Source organism: Cimex lectularius, unplaced genomic scaffold (assembly GCF_000648675.2).
Source record: "Cimex lectularius strain Harlan isolate CLEC.00 unplaced genomic scaffold, Clec_2.1 scaffold16, whole genome shotgun sequence".
NCBI classification, from domain to species: domain Eukaryota; kingdom Metazoa; phylum Arthropoda; class Insecta; order Hemiptera; family Cimicidae; genus Cimex; species Cimex lectularius.
In genome coordinates this window covers 2,039,706-2,052,082 of record NW_019392679.1, presented here as the reverse complement: position 1 = coordinate 2,052,082, position 12,377 = coordinate 2,039,706, and the positions used below count along the sequence as shown (strand labels likewise).

Genomic DNA, 12,377 nt, shown 5'->3' with positions numbered 1-12,377 from the left:
ATGCCATGTAGACTGTCCATAATCACACAAATAAATAAATGTATTTATTTACATTGGGTCTCACACAGTTGGGTAGTCACCAGGGGTTTTGATATTACACCAATGGCTAACAAGTATCTGTCCCCCTAACAGACTGTAAAAGTGTATAAAATTAAATAACCTATAATACGTTGGTGCGTTTCTGGGTACTTGATATTCCATCACAAACACACCAAAACATACTATAAGGTTCATGGTAATAAATACATTTTTCCAAATTAATAAGAGACCTCTTAAATGATAAATTCAGAGCAGCTGCAAATAGTAGCTTTCTTTATAATGCTAGTTCTTGTTCCATGGCAAAATGAAATCAAATCTGCATTATTTATAATACATACACAGTTGTAAATATAAATAAACAAAGTAAAACACGATGTACATGGAAAATAAAAATGAACCTAAGATTGACCCTGTGGAACTCCAGAACTAATAAAGCCATCCAACTGCTCAGATATTAACTAAAAAAATTTACAAGTGGAGGAGCTGAAATTAAATCATTTGTGAAGCTTAGTTACATTCAATTTTTTTCAATATTAGCATGGATATCTTCTATTACTTTTAGCTATGACCAAATCTAAAGCCTATTTCAAGAGGATTGAGTAAATTGAGCAAATGTTGTGGGGGGGGGTTGATGTAGAACTATGACAATCCTTTTCTCCACTGCAACCTAAATAGATGTTGTGTGGAATCCATAAATTATACCCATGCCTTGGAAAAAAAATTTCCTGCAAGGCACTTTCCTTGGTTCCTTGTCCTACCAAAGTGGCTGTAACCAGGCTGATGCTTCACATTCAGAAAGGATATGTGCCAATGTCTCTGGTTCCCCCTGACAGAGTCGGCGTGTTTCTGTCTTTGCTTTGCCCATCTTCTTCAGATGATAGTTAAGAATTAGTGGCCGGTATAGGGAACTATAATTTTTCTCAAATCCTTCCTGCTGAGAGAGTTTCCTTTCGCCTTCCTTTTTGAGAGATTTATAGATCTTTTAGTTTCCATCATACCATCATACCTGTGGATGTACTTTATTTCCTTGTATCTCAGGAGTCAGTTGACACTCTCAAAAGCCCCTTTTGTACATAAATTTTAAGGGGAGAAGGTCGAGTGTTTCCATAACAGTGGTAGGGGAGGTATGCATTGCTAGTCTATGTAAATTTTGTAGTTTGATCTGCATCTCCTTGTCCAGTGTTTTTGGCCACCATGCTAGAGCTCCATATTTGACCAAGGGTGGGGTCCATTGTGGTGTATAACCAATGGGTTTATTGTTCAATTTTTACTGCAGAATTTCTGGCCAATGATTAGGAGAGCCTTGGCTTTATGCAGGATGTTGCTTATGTGTTTCCCCCATTTGAGCCTACGGTCAAGGGTTGTACCTAGGTACTTTATTTCTTGGAGGTACTTTGGAGAAAGTTCAGGCATCAACTTTTATAGTGGGAGCTTTTGTATTGAGCTTCTTTTTTTTTAATGTATATGTTTTCTTAGTTCCCTTTTGTCCAGTGGACTCCGGGTTTCCAGCAAGTCCGAGTTCCCAACTCCGTCGAGTGGGAGTGTTTCCAGAGCTTATTTAAATATCAGTCGTGTATGAAAGGTGTGCGGCTCGTAGTGGGACGGCCGTCGTGGTGGGAGGCGTTTGTCCAGGAGACTGGAGAGAAACCGGCCGCGTATTTTTCCTCCAGTCGGTTCTTAGCGTTCCGTTCGTCTAGGTCGGAAACGGATTCCACCCCGGCTCCTCGAACATCGAGGCCCGCACGCCTCACGCTTTTCGGATCGGACCTCGACCGTTGGACTGGATTTTAATTTATTTTACCTCAAGGTATTAAATATTATTCTATGAATTTAATAGGTTAGTTTACACATTTTACAACGATTAAAGCCCTGTTTGGTTGGACAAAACAGATACCTCAAGATCCTGAAATTTTCTAGACAAATTTGGCTTCTTTTTTTTTAATAGACAACAATCTTAAAAGATAAAAATTTTACCTTAGGGCAAAAGAACCGATTTATTTTATTTTAATTTTCTTTATTAATTTTATTATTTTACACTAAATACTGCTTGAAAATTCAACATTGCAACGAAAAAATATATGCTATAAATCATTAATATAAAAAATGAACAACATAAGTGCGTTTAAATTGTGCACAAATTCAACATAAAAATTTGGAAAAAAAATATTTGAAAAAAAGTCAAAAAATTAAGAAGAAGAAAGACATTTATATGCTAATGTCTGTGTAATTTTTAAAATGTTATACAAAACAATATGGGTAAAATGAATTCACAACATAGTATATGTATGAATTTTATTAAGTATAATTTTTGGTTTACATATTTGTTACTCTTCTTTTTCGGTTGTTGACTTTTTATATTTCTTGGGTTTCTTTTCAGGAAGTAGACAACCATCAAAAGAAAATGAGTTCGATGGTTTTCTAGTTCCTAAAAAGAAACCCAAGAAATACATATTTGTTCCATTATTGCACTTTTATTTTTTTTTTAAATACATGTTTAAGTCGTTTATAGTATTGACGGTAGTTCAAGTCATCCCTATTATAAATAAGCTAGGTATGTTTAATACATGTAGCCTGATGGAGTCCAATGTGAAAAACCTCCAATAATTCTTTAAAGCAGCATTTTAGACTGACTGGAGCTTAGCAAAATTTTATTTAAGACATATTTCCCCAAATGGGAGCACTCTAAGTGATTAATAAACGTATGATTCATAAATAAATTTTATTTTTACCGTTTATACACGAATACTTATTATTCACCAGGCTTTTTATGTTGATCTATGCTTTTCAGATTTTTTTTTTTTTTTTTAAGTATAGTAACTAAAATTAAATCAGGAATCCCGATACTTTCCAAGGTATTTAACATTCTTAGCCCATAGAACTGGTCAGTATTATATCATTAACAATATGTGATCTCTGTCGAGTAAACAGCATTACCTCAGTCTTGCTACCATTGGGTCTGATCCTCTATTTTTGTAAATTATTTAAAACTCCTTTCTATAGTTACTGATGATTCTCTGCTGATAGAACCAACTCTATAGGAGGCTCACATAAAGGCCGCATCATCGGCAAAGAGAGCTAGTTCAGCTTTTAGCTTGCAAATGTCGTTTGTAAAGACGTTAAATAAGGTTGGCCCAAGAGCAGACCCTTGAGGGACTCCAGCTCTTATACTTCATAAAAACCGTATGATCAGCAAAGAGAGCTAGTTCTGATTTTGGCTTTCAAATGTCGTTTGTAAAGCCGTTAAATAAGGTTGGTCCAAGAACAGACCCTTGGGGGACTCCAGCTCTTATATATCTTAAAAGCTGTGTCATCGACAAGAAAGACCCAATTCAGCTTTTAATTTGCAAATGTCGTTTGTAAAGACGTTAAATAAGGTTAGTCCAAGAACAGACCCTTGGGGGACTCCAGCTCTTATACTTCTTAAAAATCGTATAATCAGCAAAGAGAGCTAGTTCAGCTTTTAGCTTGCAAATGTCGTTTGTAAAGACGTTAAATAAGGTTGTTCCAAGAACAGACCCTTCGGGGACTCCAGCTATTATACTTCTTAAAAACCGTATCATCAGCAAAGAGAGCTAGTTCTGATTTTGGCTTGCAAATGTAGTTTGTAAGGACGTTAAATAAGGTTGGATCAAAAATAGACCCTTGTGGTACTCCAACTCTTATACTTCTTAAAAGCTATGTCATCACGTTTGTAAAGCCGTTAAATAAGGTTGGTTCAAGAACAGACCCTTGGGGACTCCAGCTCTTATACATCTTAACAGCTGTGTCATCAGCAAGAAAGAGCCAATTCAGCTTTTAGTTTGCAAATGTAGTTTGTAAAGCCGTTAAATAAGGTTGGTCGATGAACAGACCCTTGGGGGACTCCAGCTCTTATACTTCTTAAAAGCTGTGTTATCAGCAAGAAAGAGCCAATTCAGCTTTTAGTTTGCAAATGTAGTTTGTAAAGACGTTAAATAAGGTTAGTCCAAGAACAGACCCTTGGGGACTCCAGCTCTTATACATCTTAAAAGCTGTGTCATCAGCAAGAAAGGGCCAATTGAACTTTTAGTTTGCAAATGTAGTTTGTAAAGCCGTTAAATAAGGTTGGTCCATGAACAGACCCTTGGGGGGCACTAACTCTTATACTTCTTAAAAACCGCATCAACAAGAATGAGCCTGTCCTGCAGAAATAACTCTGGCACACAGTATTAGCCAAGCATATTTTTTATTCCACTTATACTGTATTGTCTAAAACTATATGTTTTATCTTTCTTTAAGTAAAAGCAAATTCAATACAAATAGTAAAACGATTTAAAGGAATAGAAGAATGGAAAATTACATTTGCGCCTAATGATTAAATTATTTAATGAATTTTGCGTTGTTTTTAATATTTTGTTTTCGTTGATTTTTATCCGTACTGTGAGTAGACGTCAGTATTTTAGCTTTTTCGTACATCTCCAATTGGACCAAAATACCCCTATTGTCCAAATTTTGATTCTCAATTCTATTCGATATATTTAAATTTTCAGATTCATTCAACCTACGACGTCATTTTTTCATAAAAGTATAGTTTCTCATAGAATGCTAGTCCTACAGTAAAATTTGATTACTCCGATGGAAAGAGCATTGTAAAACATTTGAGATTCATCGGTCGAATCGCAATTATTTATGGCTCGCTGTAGCCTTATGATATTAGTCTATTAATCATTCTTAACATGTCCTTTATCTTGAGATTTTAAAAAAGTAACAAGTTCATGGAAAGCTTCAGTCTTATTACTTTCTGGTGCTGTAAGCCTTTGTAGAACAAGCCGACACGATTTTTGTTTTATCGTAGGTTTTCCATTGCTTTTCCATCGGTACGGTCGGATTCACCACAGGATAAACATTTTATGAGATATGGGGGACTTTATGGAAAAGTCTTGAAAGGTTGTACCTAGAAACGAAATAGTTCTAATACAATTGAGAATTAGACGTTAATAATGAGTACTATTCTGAATAATTTAAGACGAATTTGATAATAACATTTTTTCATTACAAAAACCTTTACAATTTTCTCCTCAGCTGCTGATTTCATTATATAAATCGGTCATAGTCAGCATAATCAAGAATACCACAAAGTCAATGTCCAGATATTAGAGCCAATATCAAAGACGTTTGATTTTATTTTTAAATTGTTTTTTATAGCCTGCCATGGAAAATTTCATAAATGGAGAAGTTTCAAAAATAGTTCCAATCATTAAGGCATTTAATTGTTCTTGCATAAACTGTGAGAAAATCTTCCTCAGCCATAGTTGTTTTCGAATGGACATTCCAAGGCCTGATTTACATTAACTTGATCAGACAGTATATAGTTTTTCTAGAATAGAAAATGCATTTTCGAAAAAAAAATGGTCCAAGGAGAACAGAACGCTGTTTTATAGCCTGTGCGTCAACGAAAGTTCGACGAGGTCGATTTTGTCGTACCGTCCATTTATCCGAAAATCTGAGATCAGATCGGAAAACTGGAGACTCCAGGCGAAAACCGGGAGATCTGGTTACCCTACTCGCAAGCTTGGCTAAATGACAGTGTAGAGGATTTATATATTCAACAGATATGGGCTGTTAGATTATTATGACAGTAATAATGCATAAATTAGAGATGGAGTTTGTTTTCCACTGTGATTGTTAGATTTATACTTTCATTTATTTATTCATTTATTTTATTCTGAACGAATCTATTATTCGAGCGATTCTTGCAACATTTTGGTTTGAAGAAGACACGACGCACCGGAACGGCGATGGTTGAGAACCGTTGAAAAAAAAGTTGAAACCAATAAAGGGTTGATGGAATCCAGGCAGTTGTACAAACATGGAAGTGGCAACCTCATCAAAGTTCTGCGGATGGAGGAAAAGCTATCAAATCAGTAGGATATGATCGTTCCATGCTTTAAGGGGAGACCAGTTGGAATGCACCGTCTACGGATGAATCACACTATTCCCCGGTTATAAAGATCCTCTCCGGCTCCTTCGACACGTGGAGAGAAAGATCCGTATCAATGTGTCTTACTCTGGAGTAGATCGACCGAACACCCTGAACTCAAATACTATAAAAAAAAAGAAATTATATATTAGATTTCGAAAATCTTTATGGACGTGTGAATTGAAATGATTAAGCTGTGAGAATTTACGGAGACTTTTCAGCTTTTCAGAACAACTGATCGCGACAGAAAGATGTTCTAAAATCTCTTTAATTTTAATAGATGTTGAAATCCAGACCACGAGCGCTATATTAAATAAATCGGTGCAAATACTAGGTTATGCAGACGATAAACTAATTTGAGATTCTTTCTTAAGGTGATGAACTTATAGTTCGGTCGTTTTTTGGCCTGTTTTTAGCCTGGGCTACCGAACATCTTTGTACATTTTGCCATCATACAGACCAAGAAAACAAGAGGGAGACCAGGGACCATCGGAAACGACTTAACAATCCCACAGTACTCAGAAAGAGATTTTCCTAAATCTCCTAGCTGAAAAACTGATTGTAAAAATAAATCAGAGACAAAATTTATCAGCGTTGAGGATATCTACTTCTTAAAGATTTCCTTAAGCTCTTACACAATTGTCAAAGCCAAACGTATCAAAAATCGTTAACCAATGAGAATAATGACTCACGGTGAATTTTTTGTCAATATATGCTATTTTTGCGTACAAATGATAGCTTGATTTCTTGAAACAGAAGTCCCCCTTTATAAAATTCTTTTGTACGGTTCGGAAATCTTCCAAAAAAGACGAAGAGGACCTATGGACCTTTAAGGGTAAGGTTTAAGTGGGCACTCTCATCACGACACGCAAGAATGGCACAATTGCGCAGAAGACAAACACTTCGAGCCCTGAAGATGATCTCAATAAAGATCGAAACGTTGGCACGATAAAGAAAATGGTTTTCTGAAACCTACATCACACCAGACCGCATCTCACGATTTTTGAATAATTTAAGTGTAATGTTGGAAGAACTGCGATGCAGGTTGCATGAACAATATTTGGATAAGGAGTAGGAAGTAGAAAATAGCAAACCTTTAGAGGAAATCTGATAGAGACATAAATCTGCCAAGGTACAGGTTTCGCGAGAATGAAGGATTACCCTAGGAGGTAGAGAGTAACAAGTCGAAACGGAGTCAGTATTCCTTTAACTTAAATAACACAAATGATTGAGAAACTGTCTGGTGCTTCTGCAAGAGCAGTCAAAGGTTCATTGATGACGAACAGTCAAGCCTGTTCCAGATGAGTTCGATATTCAGATGCTTAATCGAGAATTAATACAGGATGACAGAGTAAAACGATATATTTCACAAGCTTGCTGACCTGTCTATTTCAAATTGGTATATTTTATTAAATATTAATCCGTTATGTTTAGCGGTCTAATTGACCACATTTTGACAAAACATTTGAAAAACGGCAAAAAAGAAGGAAAATTCTAACGGTTGTAGGTTGAAATGGGGAGTTGGTGTCCGAGGGATCGAAGTCAAGCGGTTAGGGCAGCGGCGTATTGAGCCGAAGGTCGTGGGTTCGAATCTCACTGATGGCACTAACTTTTTCATCTCAACCAAGACTTTACATGAAAAGAATAATTAATTGACAGATATTTCATGTTGATCTGACTAAACGGGGAGTAAGGATGTGTAATACGGTCTCCTGCTTCCTCCTCATAAATTCAATCAAGTGCAAAATAGAAGTATACATAGGGATCCATTTTCATCGTAGTACTCAGTGAGGTATTGTTTTCATAGGCATCAATCAATCCTTCAACTTGAGCAACTCACCGCCAAAAAGGTCCCAAACACGAATAAAAAGGACCGCGGTGGTCCTAGTCGTTTGGGCGTCCAAACTTTATTGGCCACACTAGCCGTTCATGTTTTCCAATCCCGGCAAAGCCCATGGATTTTACTTGAGAATAATTTAAAAAAATTACAGTGGTTTTGAAGTCATGGATGTTCCAAAATCAACTTAAGATCAAACAATTTTTTGATGAACGTGGTAGCCAGCAGAGCTTTGAAAATGCGCAAGCACGATGTGGCATCGTTTTGCTGAATTATCCTACGTTAATTCTTGATTAAGCGATAAACCTAAATGCCCGTTGTGATTGACTGTTAGTGACACCTCATCAATGAACCTCCTCTTCGTGCAGAAGCTTCCGACGGTTTTCTCTATCTTCTTATTTAAGTTAAAGGACAGCTGACTCTACCTGTCTGTCTTGGCTTGTTATCCTCTACTCCCTAGGGTAACCTCTATTCTTGATAGACCTTGCTAGATTTATGTCTCCACCAGAGTTCCTATAAAAGTTTACTATTTTCTACTTTGTACGCCTTATTCAAACACGACCTGCCCGTAGATCATTCCTGCCCTTCAATGGGCATCTGAAGTCCTACTGTATGACAGGAGGGACATTAGGACACTTACAAAAAGGCCCCAAAGACGCCTCAGACAAAAAGAAAAACAGAAGAAGACGTTTGAACCTATATGATAAAAGCAGGAGTTTGTCATTTTTCATCATATGTGCATTTTTTCCAATTAAAAAAACATTTACATTTTTGCCGGGACTTCTTTTGGGCACTAAAGCCGTTCATGGTCAAGAGAAGAGGCATATCAAGATCTCCAATCTAAAAATACACGAGGACAATTGAACAATGTAAATGTTTGTCCGCGTGTCGTAACTTAAATGAAAAAAGTCCCCACTTTCATATGACAAAAAACGTGAAGTAAACCAATTCTTTGTTGACTAAGAGCTGGGGTTGGTTCTACGCCGGGTCCGGTTCGTTAATAAACCAAGCAAAGTTGATAAACTTTCAGTTGTAAATTATATTTTTCAAGTGGAATCAAAAGTGAATTTAATATAGTTTATACCTTGTAGGAGGGCTTTTATTTATGACTGCCAAAACGACATCCAATGAGAAATTTTTTAGTAATAATGAATAAAAGATAGGAATTATTGTTTGCGTGATCAATGAGATGTAGTACCAATCGGACCAGATCGAAAGCGAGGGTACCCATCACGTGCGTGTGTACATAAAATTAACTCTGGGCGGGTTAAGCGACCTAACACACCCCAGACACTACTTATCACATCTCACTTGTTCTGGTTGTCCTAGTCCTAACCTCAATAACATACCCCGCTACCTCGAAATCTATTTAGGCAGAAGTGTTTAGACGTCTTTGCAGACTCATAAGTAGTGACATGGCATGACATGATTATCATGGGAGCCATGAGCGCCGACCTCTATTCATAATGATTAAACCTATCACACTACACTTCTTTATAACGGGAGAAGCTAGATCAGCTGTACGTACGCCATGTCAGTACAGTTTCCCGTGAACCATCTCTTCAAGCAACTAAAATTATGAGAGGAAATTCGTAAGGTTGAATTATGATACCAATTATAAAGCTGAAAAAATAGTTTGAGAGAAAAGTACCATTCATCACTGTACTAAGCTAACATAGCTCAAATCGATTGCCTTACTTATATGTTACACGTACAGTACGAGACTGTAGTACAGTGGGAGAAATAGGAACAGAACCTGTCTATTGTCTGGGTTCCAAACACCCAGGACAGAAGGGTAACGAAGACGCTGATAGCCTAGTCAGAGAGGGTTCGTCAGCAACGCAGAAACAGAACCCTTCTGTAAAATTGAGCATGAAAAGGATTGCTCGATGGATTAAGTTAAATAATCCTACCTGGTGAATCACCCAAGGGCAAGGTCTTTGGGATTTGTCCGCAAAGTCCCAGCTGCAGGAAAGCCCAAAAAACTTGGAATCGTTGTGGGTCTGCTAACTGGACATTGCCGACTATTTGAAAAAGCAGAAGTATTTGAAAATATTGAGCGTGGCATAAGATAAGTTATGCTGGTTTCGTCAGGACCTCACTGTTCGAATATAAAAAGTAAGCTATAACTCGTAATTGAAGAAACTAAATGGCAATCGTACTTTAGCGAGCGATGTAACTAGGAAAGAATTCTTGAAAATAGGCTTAACATTTACAAGGTCATAAGCTGATCTATCTGGACAAAAGAACTTGAACTCTGACGTACCACCCAGCCACCTAACATCTAATCGAAACGTTTCAGTCCAAAGTCCTTCACATCAACAATGCTCCTTTCTACTAACTCTGATCAAACACTGCATAATGACCTTGATATTCCTTTTGTCAAATAACTCGCCCAAACCGATTTCGAAATTTTCCACACTATTCACGCCAATCTTTTGGCTTTCTCTTCCTTTTTTTCACACCAGGATTCCCACAACCCTCTCGACACTGGTCAAGAACTGGAGAGAGAAGAGGAGAGTGAATAAAGAAGAATTGACAGAAAAACGATTAGTTTGTTCGTTTCTACATTCAAAAGGGACATCTCAGGACAAAATTATTAAAATCAATGTAATATACTAGATGTTATTTGGGTATTTAAATGACTATTTAAATATATTGTTTATTTATAATATTTCGGATAGATTTTACAGATTAGGTTTGAAAATAATTAGTTTTAAGTAATGCCCATATGCCCTTGAATATTCTTTCGTAACACCGTTAGGCCGTAATACGCTTTAAAACCACGCTACACAAAAAAAATCTCTAGCTTTCTACTAGTTGTAGAATGGTTTGAGGTCCTTCGAAATATAGGTTAAGTATAAGGATTTAGTCGATTATCCTCGAATAAACAACGTTTAGATTTTTTTAAATTAACTCATTAAATACGTCGCCATGCCGAAAAGCGCTTGGGTCTCACTTTGCTCGTAGTAATCAATAATTTGATTGTTCTTCATGGTTTTCAGCCAGTGTAAAAATTTTCGTTTCGTAAACATTTTTTGCCCTGATCTTTTTCGAAACCGATGGGCGGAGATTTTTGACGTGGATCAACAACAGGGAAATAACTGGACGTTAACTGATTCGGTTCAGTTTAAGGGCGTCCATGCTCGCTTTAGACGCAGTCTAGATGAGCGATGGCCATTAACCATAAAGAACGAATCACATTAACATTGTCCGACTTTCTTAACCGGCGACCGTTACGGACGTTTTTTTCGTAACCTTCACGGGTGGAATTTTTTTTAACAGCCTTGGTTAAGTGAAACTGTATGCACCTTCACGTATGCCTCCAAGTTTTATTCTCCACTCAAGATGGGGGGAAAATCGAGAAATATACACTGCAGTTTTACTGAAGAACGAAGAACCATTTATTCCAAATGTATTACTTTTTAGAGATGTCTGCTCATCGTGATATTGACGAAGAGTGGGCTCGTATGAGGTCAATGAGAGACGCATTCCTGTTTTTCACATATTGCAAATATGAAGAGCCAAAAATTCAGCTTGTTGTGTACGATCATGAGAACCAAACATTTAATCATTTTCGACGAGTAAAAACAGTAAAACAATATTTGTACAAAGACAGAAAAATTGGAAGAATGGCAAGCAGATTTCAAAGACCAGTTTGAAGATTTGAAAATTGAGGGATTATTCGGACGGTTTGTGGTAGAGGTATATTTTTATCAAAAAGATCTTCTCATTAAATTTATAAAAATTGTGAAATTTTTCCGACTTCATGTCCTTTACAGACATGCTAGAGCATTTAGAAACAATTATTTTGGCTTTACCAATAAAAGATAATATTAATCCATGTTCAGTAGTCATAAATGACCTATTAATTATTTTAATTAAGTATACAACAAACGGAAGGTCGTGGGTTCGAATCCCGCTCGTGACAGTAGCTTTTTCATCTCAACCAAGACCTTAGATAAAAATTATAATTAATTAATATAATATATATATTTGTGTGTTTCTTAGTGACCGATTGTTTCATAATTTGTTGAAGTCGTGAGGAGCTGTCAAGAATGAGGTAACCAATATGACACCATAAGAATAACACCATACTTTTTGCCCTGAAGATGACCCGAATAAAGGTCGAAACGTAGGCCAAAAAATAAAAAAAGGTGTTTTTCTAAACTACCTCATTCTTGACCGCTCCTCACGACTTCAACAAATTATTATATATATTACTGATTTGTCACAAATTCTGTTTAGTTTTGAAGATAAACTTAGGTTTATTGTATATAGTTTTTAGAAAAATAGATAAATCCTTATCAACCAGGGAAACCAAATGTAATTGTTATAAGACATCTCAACCAAGACCTTAGATAAAAATTATAATTAATTAATATAATATATATTTGTGTGTTTCTTAGTGACCGATTGTTTCATAATTTGTTGAAGTCGTGAGGAGCTGTCAAGAATGAGGTAACCAATATGACACCGTAAGAATAACACCATACTTTTTGCCCTGAAGATGACCCGAATAAAGGTCGAAACGTAGGCCAAAAAATAAAAAAAGGTGTTTTT

General features: G+C 36.5%; 1 protein-coding gene across 2 annotated transcripts in view; it reads left to right on the top strand.

Moving 5' to 3' along the window:
* The first annotated feature begins 1,636 nt into the window (after positions 1–1,636).
* LOC106661614 (metabotropic glutamate receptor 6) overlaps positions 1,637–12,377 on the top strand; it is a 48,089-nt gene continuing 37,348 nt past the window's right edge. Inside the window, exon 1 of one of the 2 annotated variants that reach the window (XM_014385134.2) lies at positions 1,637–1,846. The gene's annotated coding sequence lies outside the window, so the exon portion shown is untranslated. The remainder of the gene's footprint in view (positions 1,847–12,377) is intronic. The other variant, XM_014385135.2, reaches the window with a different exon arrangement.